General features: G+C 46.2%; 1 protein-coding gene across 1 annotated transcript in view; it reads right to left on the bottom strand.

Annotated features, from left to right (window-relative positions):
• Positions 1-1,893, bottom strand: part of GCSAML (germinal center associated signaling and motility like) — a 59,075-nt gene extending 57,182 nt beyond the window's left edge. Inside the window, exons 1-2 of the mRNA XM_032137002.2 lie at positions 1,842-1,893; positions 934-1,281 (exon numbers count right to left, since the gene is read on the bottom strand). The gene's annotated coding sequence lies outside the window, so the exon portion shown is untranslated. The remainder of the gene's footprint in view (positions 1-933; positions 1,282-1,841) is intronic.
• Between the last annotated feature and the right edge of the window lie 10,914 nt (positions 1,894-12,807).

The raw sequence follows: 12,807 nt of genomic DNA, 5'->3' as shown, positions 1-12,807 counted from the left end.
GCCCCCCAACTCGGAGCAGCCAGCCGGCCCTGCCGGCCCTGGGCAGTGAGGGGCTTAGCACCCAGGCCAACAGCTGCGGAGGGTGTACTGGGTGCCCCAGCAGTGCCGACCCACCGGCACTGTGCTCGATTTCTCACCGGACCTTAGCTGCCTTCCCGCCCGACAAGGCTCAGGACCTGCAACCCACCATGCCTGAGCCTCCCACCCCCTCCATGGGTTCCTGTGCAGCCCAGGCCTCCCCGACGAGCACCACCCCCTGCTCCATGGCGCCCAGTCCCATCAACCACCCAAGGGCTGAGGAGTGTGAGCGCACGGCACGGGACTGGCAGGCAGCTCCACCTGCAGCCCCGGTGCGGGATCCACTGGGTGAAGCCAGCTGGGCTCCTGAGTCTGGTGGAGACGTGGAGAACCTTTATGTCTAGCTCAGGTTTTGTAAACACACCAATCAGCACCCTGTGTCTAGCTTAAGGTTTGTGGATGCACCAATCGACACTCTGTGTCTGGCTGCTCTGGTGGGGCCTTGGAGAACCTTTGTGTCGATACTCTGTATCTAACTGATCTGATGGGGACGTGGAGAACTTTTATATCTAGCTCAGGGATGGTAAACGCACCAATCAGCGCCCTGTCAAAACAGACCACTCGGCTCTACCAATCAGCAGGACATGGGTGGGACCAAATAAGAGAATAAAAGCAGGCTGCCCGAGCCAGCAGTGGCAACCCGCTCGGGTCCCCTTCCACACTGTGGAAGCTTTGTTCTTTTGCTCTTTGCAATAAATCTTGCTACTGCTCACTCTTTGGGTCCATGCTGCTTTTATAAGCTGTAACACTCACCGCGAAGGTCTGCAGCTTCACTCCTGAAGCCAGCGAGACCACGAGCCCACCGGGAGGAACAAACAACTCCAGACGTGCCGCCTTAAGAGCTGTAACACTCACCATGAAGGTCTGCAGCTTCACTCCTGAGCCAGCGAGACCACGAACCCACCAGAAGGAAGAATCTCCAAACACATCCGAACATCAGAAGGAACAAACTCCGGACACGCTGCCTTTAGAACTGTAACACCGTGAGGGTCTGCGGCTTCATTCTTGAAGTCAGTGAGACCAAGAACCCACCAATTCCGGACACAGAATCACAGTCACAAATGAGCTGCAACGCAGTCATTATCTGCCTGTAAAACCCCATTGAGGAAAGAAGCAGCAGCATCTCTCTTTCCACCAGCACATCATCTCTTGCAATGAACTCTTTTGCAATTAACTTTGAAGGGCATGGGGCAGTCAGTCCACCTGCAAGCAAAGATACAAAGTCTGAGACCCCCGAAAGAGAAAACACCTTGCTCCATTCACATTCACATCCCTGCCGCTTTTTTCTTTTGTTTGTTTGTTTGTTTTTGTTTTGAGACTGAGTCTTGCTCTGTTGTCCAGGCTGGAGTGCAGTGGCACAATCTCGGCGCTTTTTTCTTTTTTTAGAAATAGAGTTTTGCTCAGTTGCCCAAGCTGGAGTGCAGTGGTGTGATTAGAGCTCACTGAAGCCCAAACTCCTGGGCTCAAGCGATCCTCCCGCTTCAGCCTCCCAAGTAACTAGACTAAAGGCAAGCGCCACTAGCCCGGCTAATTTTTTACATTTCTGGTAGTGATGGGTTCTCGCTGTATTGCCCAGGCTGGTCTGGAACTGTTGAGCTCAAGTGATCTGCCCGCCTTGGCCTGCCAAAGCGCTGGGACTGCAGGCGAGCGCAGCGGCACCCGTTCCCCACCGTATTATTAATGGATGCCATTGTGCAGTGTTGTCCTGAAGAGAAAAAGCTTCGCGGACCACACGAAATCGCGGGGTGAGTGCTCCTGCCTACCTCCATGTCCTCCCGCGTCCAGCGGCTGCGGGCTTTCCCGAGAGCCTGCCCCAGGGCGCCTTTCTCGTCCTCTCAGCGTGTGGATGAGGGAATTCAGCGGCGGTTGCAGGCAGTTGAAGCGGGTACGGCGCTAGTGCAGACGCGAGCGCTGTGAAAAGGGCGGCAGCCGCGCGGGAGGGCCAGGCGCTGAGATCGCATGCGCAGCAGTGCGCCGCCCCCGAGGGGCCGAGGCCAAGTCGCGCGAGAGGCGCCAGGGCGGCTGGGGTGGCCGGGGAAAGCCAGGCCTTCCACCCTGCCGGCGTCCACGCGGAAATGCGGTGATGGCCGGCGTCCCACACACGAAGTGGCAGAGGCAGCGGTGACCGCACCGCCCCAGGTACGTGTACGCGGCGACGTCAGGGTGGAATGGCAGCCCCCGGAGCCGGCGCGGCAAGGCCGGACCAGGAGCCAGAGGCCTCAGAGGGCCGCACCGCACACCCACGCGGGCCATGGATTTGCGTGAGCCCCCGAGGTTAACTAGCACTTGGGAGAAGCTGCGAGTGCTGTGGCAGGAGGTGGAGAAGGGCCGGGTCGCTGAGGAAGTGGGAGTGTGCAGTGGGAGGGAGAGGAGGAGGTTGGTGCAGTTGCCAGTCACGGCCAGAAAGTAAAAGGCTCTGCTGACCACAAATGGGGCCGTCTCCAGCTTTGGCCTCTCCAGAACCCCAGCAGAATGGCGTCACCCCGCGAGCTCTCATTGACCCTCCATCACCCTTGGCCTCATTTGCCTATTTAGAGAGGTTCACAGGCTACAATGATTAGAAAATGGCACGTGTTGTTCTGTCCTCTCAGTGCGGAGGATCCATTCCACCACCCACAGTTTTTAGCGAGTCTCACTTGTCTGCTGATTATCTAGCACTGAAGGGCAAGATGTTAAGTAAAGATATTTGTTTAGAGAAGGAAGCTAAAACCTTCTTCTCAGTAACACTCTGATCTAGTCAAGTGAGTTAACTGGGTAGACTTTTAAAAATAAAAAATTTTTAAACAAGCTTTTTGTTATTTTCAGAAATAAGTAAATAATATAAAAAAAAATCTCTTGTCAGAATCTACTAAACTAACCACGGACCAATTTCTCTGCTACTGGATACAATCTCCTAAAATTTGTGGAACAATAGCTTCAATCAATATGATCAGCTCTCACATTTCCACATTTTACATTTCTTTGTTCCAGTGATTTAAAATCCACTGCATAAAGAGTACAGTCTCACACTCTGTGCTGACCTTGCACTGTGAACTGCAGGTTTAGACAGGAAAGAGACAAGACACCTAGTAATAAGTTACTCACAATACCTGTACATTTTAGGGAAAATAGCCTGGGGGCCCTTGAGAATAAGGGAGCCCCGAATTCATTTTACTCTGAATTGTTAAAGATTTGGTCCAATCTCTTGACACAGTGATTAGTCTGACATTATCCAAAAGACCAAAAGCAGCTTTGATTGTGCAGAGGTGAAAGGATTTTCTTCCTTCCCATGTCCACTCACAAAGAGCAGAAAAGCAAGGAATGTTCTTTGTGCCTTTCCAGTCAATATTATACAGTGCCCAGAGATCAGTTAAACAGAATAATCAGGATCATTGTAGAGGGTTATTTTGGTAGTAAGTATGTCTTATGACCTACACTCCTTCAGTGAAGGCAAACTAAATATTCACATTATTAAATAGACACCCATCAAGTATTTGGGCTAGGAACATAGATCTCACCTATAATTAAGAAATTAACTGAAAAAAAAAGTATTTTCTATATGTCAACAATTAAATGTTGGCTGTACGAATATAATTTTCTACTATCACTCCTTTTGGCTTGACAAGGACTCGACTGCTGAAGAAGTTAGGATGCAATGTAAACAGAGGGTTACAAATGCATCCCTCTTGTTTTCCATAGCTCTGCTGTCCACGTACAGGATCTGTCCATTTGAGGTCTAATCTGAAAGGATTGTAGACCCTAAACTCAGAAAAGGGTTACTGTCTGATCGCCAGCCATATATAAAGTGCAGTTAGATCTGGAGTTTAAAAAAAAAACAGTCAACATGAAAGTTGTAGACAAACCAGTTTAAGAGACACTTTAGAAACTAAATCTATTATGAGCATGTTATATCTGCAGATCTCATCATGAGAATACCCATCTAGAACTAAACTAGGTCAGCATGAATTGGAGCTTGGAAATTGTAACATGGACACAAGGAATCATTTACTCAAGTTGTTCAGTACTCATCACCTGCGTTCGCTAATTCTCTGTCGCAGACGGAGGGTCCGCTATCTTTTAGATACCTAAACTCTAAACCAAAATCCATAATGTCAACACAGTATTACAAATTGGCTTATAACATTTAGAAAAGAGGGAATGAGAGATCAGGAGTTCCATATGTGTTTTCAGAAATACACAAGAAGGAAGTGGTCCTGCCTTATTGACATGAGTGTTCTTACTGTAGGTGGCAAAACACACCTGTTCTTGTAGGTTTTAGGCCTTCAATTCACCTCGCGTCATCTGTCACTCATTGTACCACCCTACCTTCCTCTGCCATTTTTGCTGTCCACCTAACAGCTTAAACATCATACCCTAAATGACAATATTCTGGTCCTTCTCTGGGTCTCCTCCCCCCTCAACCAACAGATAGCAGTCTTATCAGCTAACTATGTGTAGGTGTGGTTAGTATAATAAATGTGCTTCCTGAGTCTGATCACTGCTGAGTTTACTAAAAAGACTGTGTGATACGGCTTGGATTTGTGTCCCCACCCAAATCTCATGTTGAATTGGAGGAGGGGCCTAGTGGGAGGTGACTGGATCGTGAGGGCAGATTGCTTCCTTGCTGTTCTCATGATAGGGAATGAGTTCTCACAAGATCTGGTTGTTTAAAAGTGTGTGGCACCTCCCCGGGCTCCTGCTCCACCATGGTAAGAGGTGCTCGCTTCCCCTTCACCGTCTGCCATGATTGTAAGTTTCCTGAGGCCTCCTAGTCATGATTCCTGTACAGTCTGCAGAACTGTGAGTCAATTAAACCTCTTTTCTTCATAAATTGCCCTGTCTCAGGTAGTTCTTTCTAACAGTGCGAGAACGGAATAATACACTACATCTATTAACACAGGAAGCTGTTGGACCTACAAGGACTTCATCAAGGTACAGAGTTATTATATATTAATTAGTTACCATTCCTTTTTCATAAACAACATTTTAAACTATATTTCTAAATAATTCTTGCATATTAAAAATTAATGTTACCGTTGCAGTGCACCAATGTCTCAACCACAAACTCACACAGGGGAAAAGTCCTTTTCTTCAATTACTTTGTCAGAGATTTGAAAGGCTTTTATTCATTTCCCATGCTGTCATTACTTAACTCATTATCTGGCTGCCTTGTCTAATGGCTCCTTAGCTTTCTTGTGGTTCATAGTCCGCATATTCTGGTTCTATGATGGTCAAATGGCAGCATTTTAAAAATAATGACATTGAGACAAACAAATGGAAACACATCCCATGCTCATGGATGGGTACAATTAATATTAAGAAAATGACCATACTGCCAAAAGCAGTCTACAAGTTCAATGCAATTCCCATCAAAATACCACCATCACTCTTCACAGAACTAGAAAAAACAATCCAAAATTTGTATGGAAGCAAAAAAGAGCTGACATAGCCAAAGCAAGACTAAGCAAAAAGAACAAATCTGGAGGCATTATGTTACCCAACTTCAAACTATACTATAAGGCAATAGTCACCAAAACAGCATGAAACTGGTATAAAAAATAGGGACATTGACCGGAACAGAATAGAGAACCCATAAATAAAGCCAAATACAGTCAATTGATCTTCAACAAAGCAAACAAAACATACAGTGGGAAAGGACACCCTGTTCAACAAATAGTGCTGGGATAATTGGCAAGCCACATGTAGAATGAAACTGGATCCTCCTCTCTCACTTTATACAAAAATAAACTCAAGATGGATCAAAGACTTAAATCGAAGACCTGAAACTGTAAAGATTCTACAAGATAACATTGGAAAAACCTTCTAGACATTGGCTTAGGCAAAGACTTCATGACCAAGAACCTAAAAGCAAATGGAACAAAAACAAAGATAAATAGATGGCACTTAAGTAAACTGAAAAGCTTCTGCACAGCAAAAGAAATAGCAGAGTTAACAGACAACTGACAGAGTAGGAGAAAATCTTCACAATCTATACATCCAACAAAGGACTAATATCTAAAATCTACAAAGAAACAAATCAGTGCGAGAGAAAAAAAAGTGGGCTAAAGACATGGATAGACAATTCTTAAGATATCCAGGCTGGGAGTGGTGGCTCATGCCTGTAATCCCAGCACTTTGGGAGGCCAAGGTGGGCGGATCATGAGGTCAAGAGATCCAGACCATCCTTGCCAACATGGTGAAACCCTATCCCTGCTAAAAATACAAAAATTAGCTGGGCGTGGTGGTGCATACCTATAGTCCCAGCTACTCAGGAGGCTGAGGCAGGAGAATGGCTTGAACCTGGGAGGTGGAAGTTGCAGTGAGCCAAGATCACACCACTGCATTCCAACCTGGCGACAGAGTAAGACTCCTCCAAGGGCAGCGGAGCGGGGAGGGGTGTGGCTGGCAAGATGGACAAATAGGAACAGTTCTGGTCTGCAGCTCCCACCGACATCAATGCAGAAGGCTGGTGATTTCTGCATTTCCAACTGAGGTACCCAGCTCATCTCATTGGGACTGGTTAGAAAGTGGATGCAGCCCACGGAGGGTGAGCAGAAAGAGGGTGGAGCATTGCCTCACCCAGGAAGCACAAAGGGTCAGGGAAATCCCTCCCCTAGCCAAGGGAAGCCGCAAGAGACTGTACCCTGAGGGATGGTGCACTGCAGCCCCAGGTACTATGCTTTTCCTACCATCTCTGCAACCTGCAGACCAGGAGATTCCCTCAGGTGCCTATGCCACCAGTGCCCTGGGTTTCAGGCACAAAACTGGGTGGCGGTTTGGGCAGACACCGAGCTAGCTGCAGAAGTTTTTTTCCATACCCCAGGGGCTCCTGGAATGCCAGCAAGACAGAACTATCTGCTGCCCTGGAAAGGGGGCCGAAGCCAGGAAGCCAAGTGGTCTAGCTCAGTGGATCTGACTCCCCTGGAACCCAGCAAGCTACCATCCACTGTCTTGAAATTCTCACTGCCAGTACAGCAGTCTGAAGGTGACCTAGGATACTCACGCCTGGTGGGGAGAGGGGTGTCCGCCATTACTGAGGCTTGAGTAGACGACTTTCCTCTCACTGTGTTAACAAAGCCACCGGGAAATTTGAACTGGTTTGAGTCCACCACAGCTCAGCAAAGCCGCTGTAGCCAGACTGCCTCTCTAGATTGCTCCTCTCTGGGCAGGGCATCTCTGAAAGAAAGGCAACAGCCCCAGTCAGGGGCTTATAGATAAAACTCCCTTCTCCCTGAGACAGAGCACCTGGGGGAAGGGGCGGCTATGGGTGCAGCCTCAGCAGACTTAAACATTTCTGCCTGCCAGCTCCAAAGAGAGCAATGGATCTCCCAACACAGCACTCAAGCTCTGCTAAGGGACAGACTGCCTCCTCAAGTGGGTCCCTGACCCCCGTGCCTCCTGACTGGGAGATACCTCCCAGCAGGGTTTGACAGACACCTCATACAGGAGAGCCCCAGCTGCATCTGATGGGTGCTTCTCTGAGACGACACTTCCAGAGGAATGAACAGGCAGCAATCTTTGCTGTTCTGCAGCCTCTGCTGGTGATAACCAGGCAAACAGGATCTCGAGCAGACCTACAGCAAGCTCCAGCAGATCTGCAACAGAGGAGCCTGACTGTTAGAAGGAAAACTAACAAACAGAAAGGAATAGCATGAACATCAACAAAAAGGATGTCCACACAGAAACCCCATCTGAAGGTCACCAACATCAAAGACCAAAGGTAGGTAGATCCACAAAGATGAGGAACAACCAGTGCAAAAAGGCTGAAGATTCCAAAAGCCAGAATGCCTCTTCTCCAAAGGATCACAACACCTCACCAGCAAGGGAACAAAACTGGACAGAGAATGAGTTTGATGAATTGACAGAAATAGGCTTCAGAAGGTGGGTAATAACAAACTCCTCTGAGCTAAAGGAGCATGTTCTAACCCAATGCAAGGAAGCTAAGAACCTTGAAAAAAGGTTAGAGGAATTGCTAACTAGAATAACCAGTTTAGAGAAGAACACAAATGACCTGATGGAGCTGAAAAACACAGCACGAGAACTTCTTGAAGCATACACAAGTATCAACAGCCAAATTGATCAAGCAGAAGAAAGGATATCAGAGATTGAAGATCAGCATAATGAAATAAAGCGTGAAGACAAAGATTATAGAAAAAAGAATGAAAATGAATGAACAAAGCCTCCAAGAAATATGGGACTACGTAAAAAGACCAAACCTACATTTGATTGGTATACCTGAAAGTGACGGGGAGAATGGAATCAAGTTGAAAAACACTCTTCAGAATATTATCCAGGAGAATTTCCCCAACCTAGCAAGGCAGGCCAACATTCAAATTCAGGAAATACAGAGAACACCGTTAAGATACTCCTCAAGAAGAGCAACCCCAAGACACATAATCGTCCCATTCACCAAGGTTGAAATGAGGAAAAAATGTTAAGGGCAGCCAGAGAGAAAGGTACGCTAGAGAGATCTCTGACAAGAATAGAGGTTTACTTCTGAGAAAAGATTTTTTGAACCAGTGAGCGTTGATTTACAAAGGGACATATCAAAGAGTAGATCGAACTGGCTGCTCGGATTGGGGCAGAAGATTGTTAGGAACACACTTCCACCTTGAGTATAAACCACTAATCCATAGGCTCAGAGTCTGTGCAACACTTTATAAAAACCCACAAGAAACCAGCTTTACAGAAGAGAAGTGATTGGAAAAGATGATAGAAGATAAGAGTGTAGTCCTTCCATCAGCAAGCCAATGAATTCTCTGCCCTACCAAATCTCCCCAAAATGCCAAACGTCTGTGGTCCACAAGGAATCAAAAACCAAAAGCAGCAGTGGCTTGATGTGTCTCACCAACTGTGAGAGCTTTATTCATCCAGTTACATCCACCTCCACTGTGAGAATGTTTCTGTTATGTGATAAGAGTGCAGGGATTCCCTTCCCTGGATAATAAAGCTCTGCCTTTGGACTCTTTAGATCCATTCTATTGTTTGCTATTCTGCCATTGTTAAAAAAAAAAAAAAAAAAAAAGCCGATGGTTCATTTTTTAGCTTTCCTTGGTTACCTTCTAGGTACAAAGAAGGACACTTTGCTTGGCTTGATAACAGAAGCATGTTTATAAATAGTAATGAAAGTAGATCATATATCCTCACGACTCATCTCAGCCATTGAGTGACTTTTCTCTAATGATTCTCAGAGTTTGTCTTCATTTATCTCCAATATGTTGGAGAGACTTGCTGTGGCTCCCTGCTATGAATTTAATATTTAGCTCCTCCCAGAATTCATATGTTGAAGCCTTGACCCCCAATGTGATGGCATTTGGAGTTGGGCTCTTAGGAGGTAATTAGGTCATGAAAGTGAAGTCCTCATGATGGGATAAGGCCTTTATAAGAAGAGAAATGAGAGGCCGGGCGCGATGGTCCACACTTGTAATCCCAGCACTTTGGGAGGCCGAGACGGGCAGATCACGAGGTCAGGAGATTGAGACCATCCTGGCTAACATGGTGAAACCCCGTCTCTACTAAAAATACAAAAAGTTAGCCGGGCATGGTGGCAGGCGCCTGTAGTCCCAGCTACTCGGGAGGCTGAGGCAGGAGAGTGGCGTGAACCCGGGAGATGGAGCTTGCAGTGAGTCGAGATTGCACCACTGCACTCCAGCCTGGGTGACTGAGCGACACTCTGTCTCAAAAAAAAAAAAAAAAAAGATGAGAAAGATGATCTCTCTCTCTTTCTCTCATACACATACACACACACACACACACACACACACACACACACACACACACACACACGAAGGCAGTCATCTGTAAGGAGCCTCACCAGAAACTGAATCTTCCAGGACCTTGATTTTGGATTTCCTAGACTCTGGAATTATAGAGAATAAATGTCTGGTGTCTGAGCCACCCAGTGTGCAGTATCTATTTTAAGGCAGCCCAAGCAGACTAAGACACTCCCTACACATGGACTGAAGACACCTCATTTCCCTGTGGTTGGAACTTGAAGCCTACTGTATTCTGAGATGTGAGCATTTGGCTTCCCGTCCGCAGAGGCAGTCTAACACCACTGGGAGTAAATGGGAGTCTCAAGAGGTAATACATGAAGGCTTAAAATAAACGTCTGGGAACTAAGCAGTACATCAGAGGATACTGTGAAGCCATGAGAAATAAGTGAGAGGACAGGTGCACCTGTGCGACAGATCACCCAGGGTATAAATAACCAACAGGTTGGTTGGACGTGGTAGTGTGTGCCTGTAGTCCCGGCTACTTGGGAGGCAGAGGTGGGAGAATCTCCTGAGCTCAGGCATTTAAGGCTGCAGTGAGCTATGATCACGCCACTGCACTCCAGCCTGGGTAACAAAATGAGACCCTGTCTCTATGTTTAAAAAAAAAAAGAACAACAGATACTAAGGTGCTCTGCAATGCTCTGCAATTTGACATGTGTGTATACATACGTGTTTAAAAGAAATTAGGTTATTTTAGGTTTCTACAATCTTTACAGAAATACCTTCCTTATGGAAACTTGCAGCTTCACTTCCACACACTTGGAGCTCTGAATGCCCCACATGAAATTAATACAGTCATTCTACAGCAATCCAACATCATTAATTAGTTAATTTTGCTCAGTTCTATCACCACTGACCCCAGTGTTAAAATCTACCACAAAGCCAAAGGTTTAACAAAAGGTGGTTGAAACAATTAATCTAGAATTTTCTGTTGCAAGTACTGTGATCCCTAAAACAATTATGCACAAAAGACACTAGGACTTCAGCAGAGTGATGGGAGTGAAGACAGGTCTCCTTACAGAGAAAACGTGGTTCCCAGCTTTGGAGAGCCCAGTGAAGCCCTCAGTTTCTTCAAGTCTCCAGAGTCTAATGGTGCACACAATGGAATAAGCAGAATGGGACTATAAGGCACATTCTTCCACTCACTGATTCTTAGAGTCTCACAGTGGTGAGAGCAGGTAACACTGAGCTGAGCCTTATAGAATGCAGTGAAATGTCCTGGATGACAGAGGAAGTGGGGAGAATATTCCAAGAGAGGAAAGAGCATTTAAAAGGTATATTTAATTTTTGGAAAGCTCCTTCCCTTTAACTTTGTGAGCAAACCCAGTCCTCATTTTCAAACCAGTCAGGCCAACCAGACTTACTTTTCACCTGAAAAGGCCTCTGTCAACTGTTAATTAAATAAGTGTGTTAAACACTTCCATGTGGGAGCTAAAGCCCGTGTACACATGGACATAGAGTGTGGAATAATAGGCACCGGAGCCTCGGAAGGGTGTAAGAGTGGGAGGAATGAGGGATGGGAAATTGCCGAGTATGGTGCATACTCTTCAGGTGACGGTTACACTGAACGCCCTGATTCACCACATGCAGTCTAGCCACGTCTCAAAGCTGCACTTACACCCCTACTACATTTATACAAATAAAAAAATGCATCCCCGTGACATTTTTTTGAAGCCTGCATTCTAACTGTAGGATAGGTATTAACAGAGAGAGAAGGAGGAAAAAGGAAACCAATTCCCGGGATGGATGGGGGTCCCCGGCGCCGCAGCATGCTCGCTCCCTGGTGAGCGTCAGGTGATGCTGCCTTCAGCAGTTCCTACCTAAGCTCTCTCTGTGCTTTCTCTCTGCCATAAATGATACTTTTTAAACAAGTACCCCTTTGGTGAGGATTTTGGACCATAGAGCAATGCTTCTTAGTCATCTTCAGGGAAGGTTAAAGGAACACTTTTTTATTGTGAAGTGGAAAAAGAGTGTGAAGAGGGAGTGGGGAAGGAGAAGCAACCCATGAAAGTTGAAGCAAACATCCATAGTATCTCTCAAATGTGGTTTTTCGGTTTCCTTGTAATACTTCTCCTGCAGCATTTGGGAATTTCAGAAATTATTTTACTTTAGAATGAAGGATGACAGGATAGTAGCCACCTCGTTTCTGATCTTAAAACTTGAGTGGGGGTGGAAATGTGTTGTTAGTAAGCAAGTCTTGCCAGTACTGTGTGCCCTGAATATCTGACATATTCCCCAGGGCAGAATGAGGAAGAAGGGGCCGCAGAGGCAGCAACACACAGGACTTCAACAGAATCAGATAATTGGAATTGCAGAGTAACCAAAGAGCCCAGAGTAAAACCAGTAAACCATGAAGATATGAAATGGCAGCTCATTTCACACTGAAATCACTGCCATGTCAAGAAAATTCACTAGTATTTCACCACTGTATAGCTTGGGGAGGAAAGAGTCCCACCACTATAGATGAGTACGGCCCAGGCGCGGTGGCTCACGCCTGTAATCCCAGCACTTTAGGAGGCCGAGGTGGGTGGATCACCAGAGGTCAGGAGTTCAAGACCAGCCTAGCCAACGTGGTGAAACCCTGTCTCTACTAAAAATACAAAAATTAGCTGGGCATGGTGGCGGGCGCCTGTAATCCCAGCTACTCGGGAGGCTGAGGCAGGAGAATTGCCTGAGCCCAGGGAGCAGAGCTTGCAGTGAGCCAAGATCACGCCACTGCACTCCAGCCTGAGCAACAGAGGGAAACTCAGTCTCAAAAAAAAAAAAAAAAAAGATTTGTATGATCTTACACAGCCCACGTAAAGGGATTTCCCTCCATTTCCCACAGTAATAAAGCAAGGTACGCAAAAACTAACATGATATTACCCATTTCTTTGCATACTAATATATGCCATATAATATATAATGCATAATGTAATATACATTATATAATTAATATCATATTTATGATTGATTTAATACATAATGTAGCATA

The sequence above is a fragment of the Hylobates moloch genome, unplaced genomic scaffold, assembly GCF_009828535.3.
Source record: "Hylobates moloch isolate HMO894 unplaced genomic scaffold, HMol_V3 SCAFFOLD_18, whole genome shotgun sequence".
Taxonomy (NCBI): domain Eukaryota; kingdom Metazoa; phylum Chordata; class Mammalia; order Primates; family Hylobatidae; genus Hylobates; species Hylobates moloch.
The sequence above is the reverse complement of the archived record's forward strand: the minus strand, read 5'-3'. Positions and strand labels throughout refer to the sequence as shown.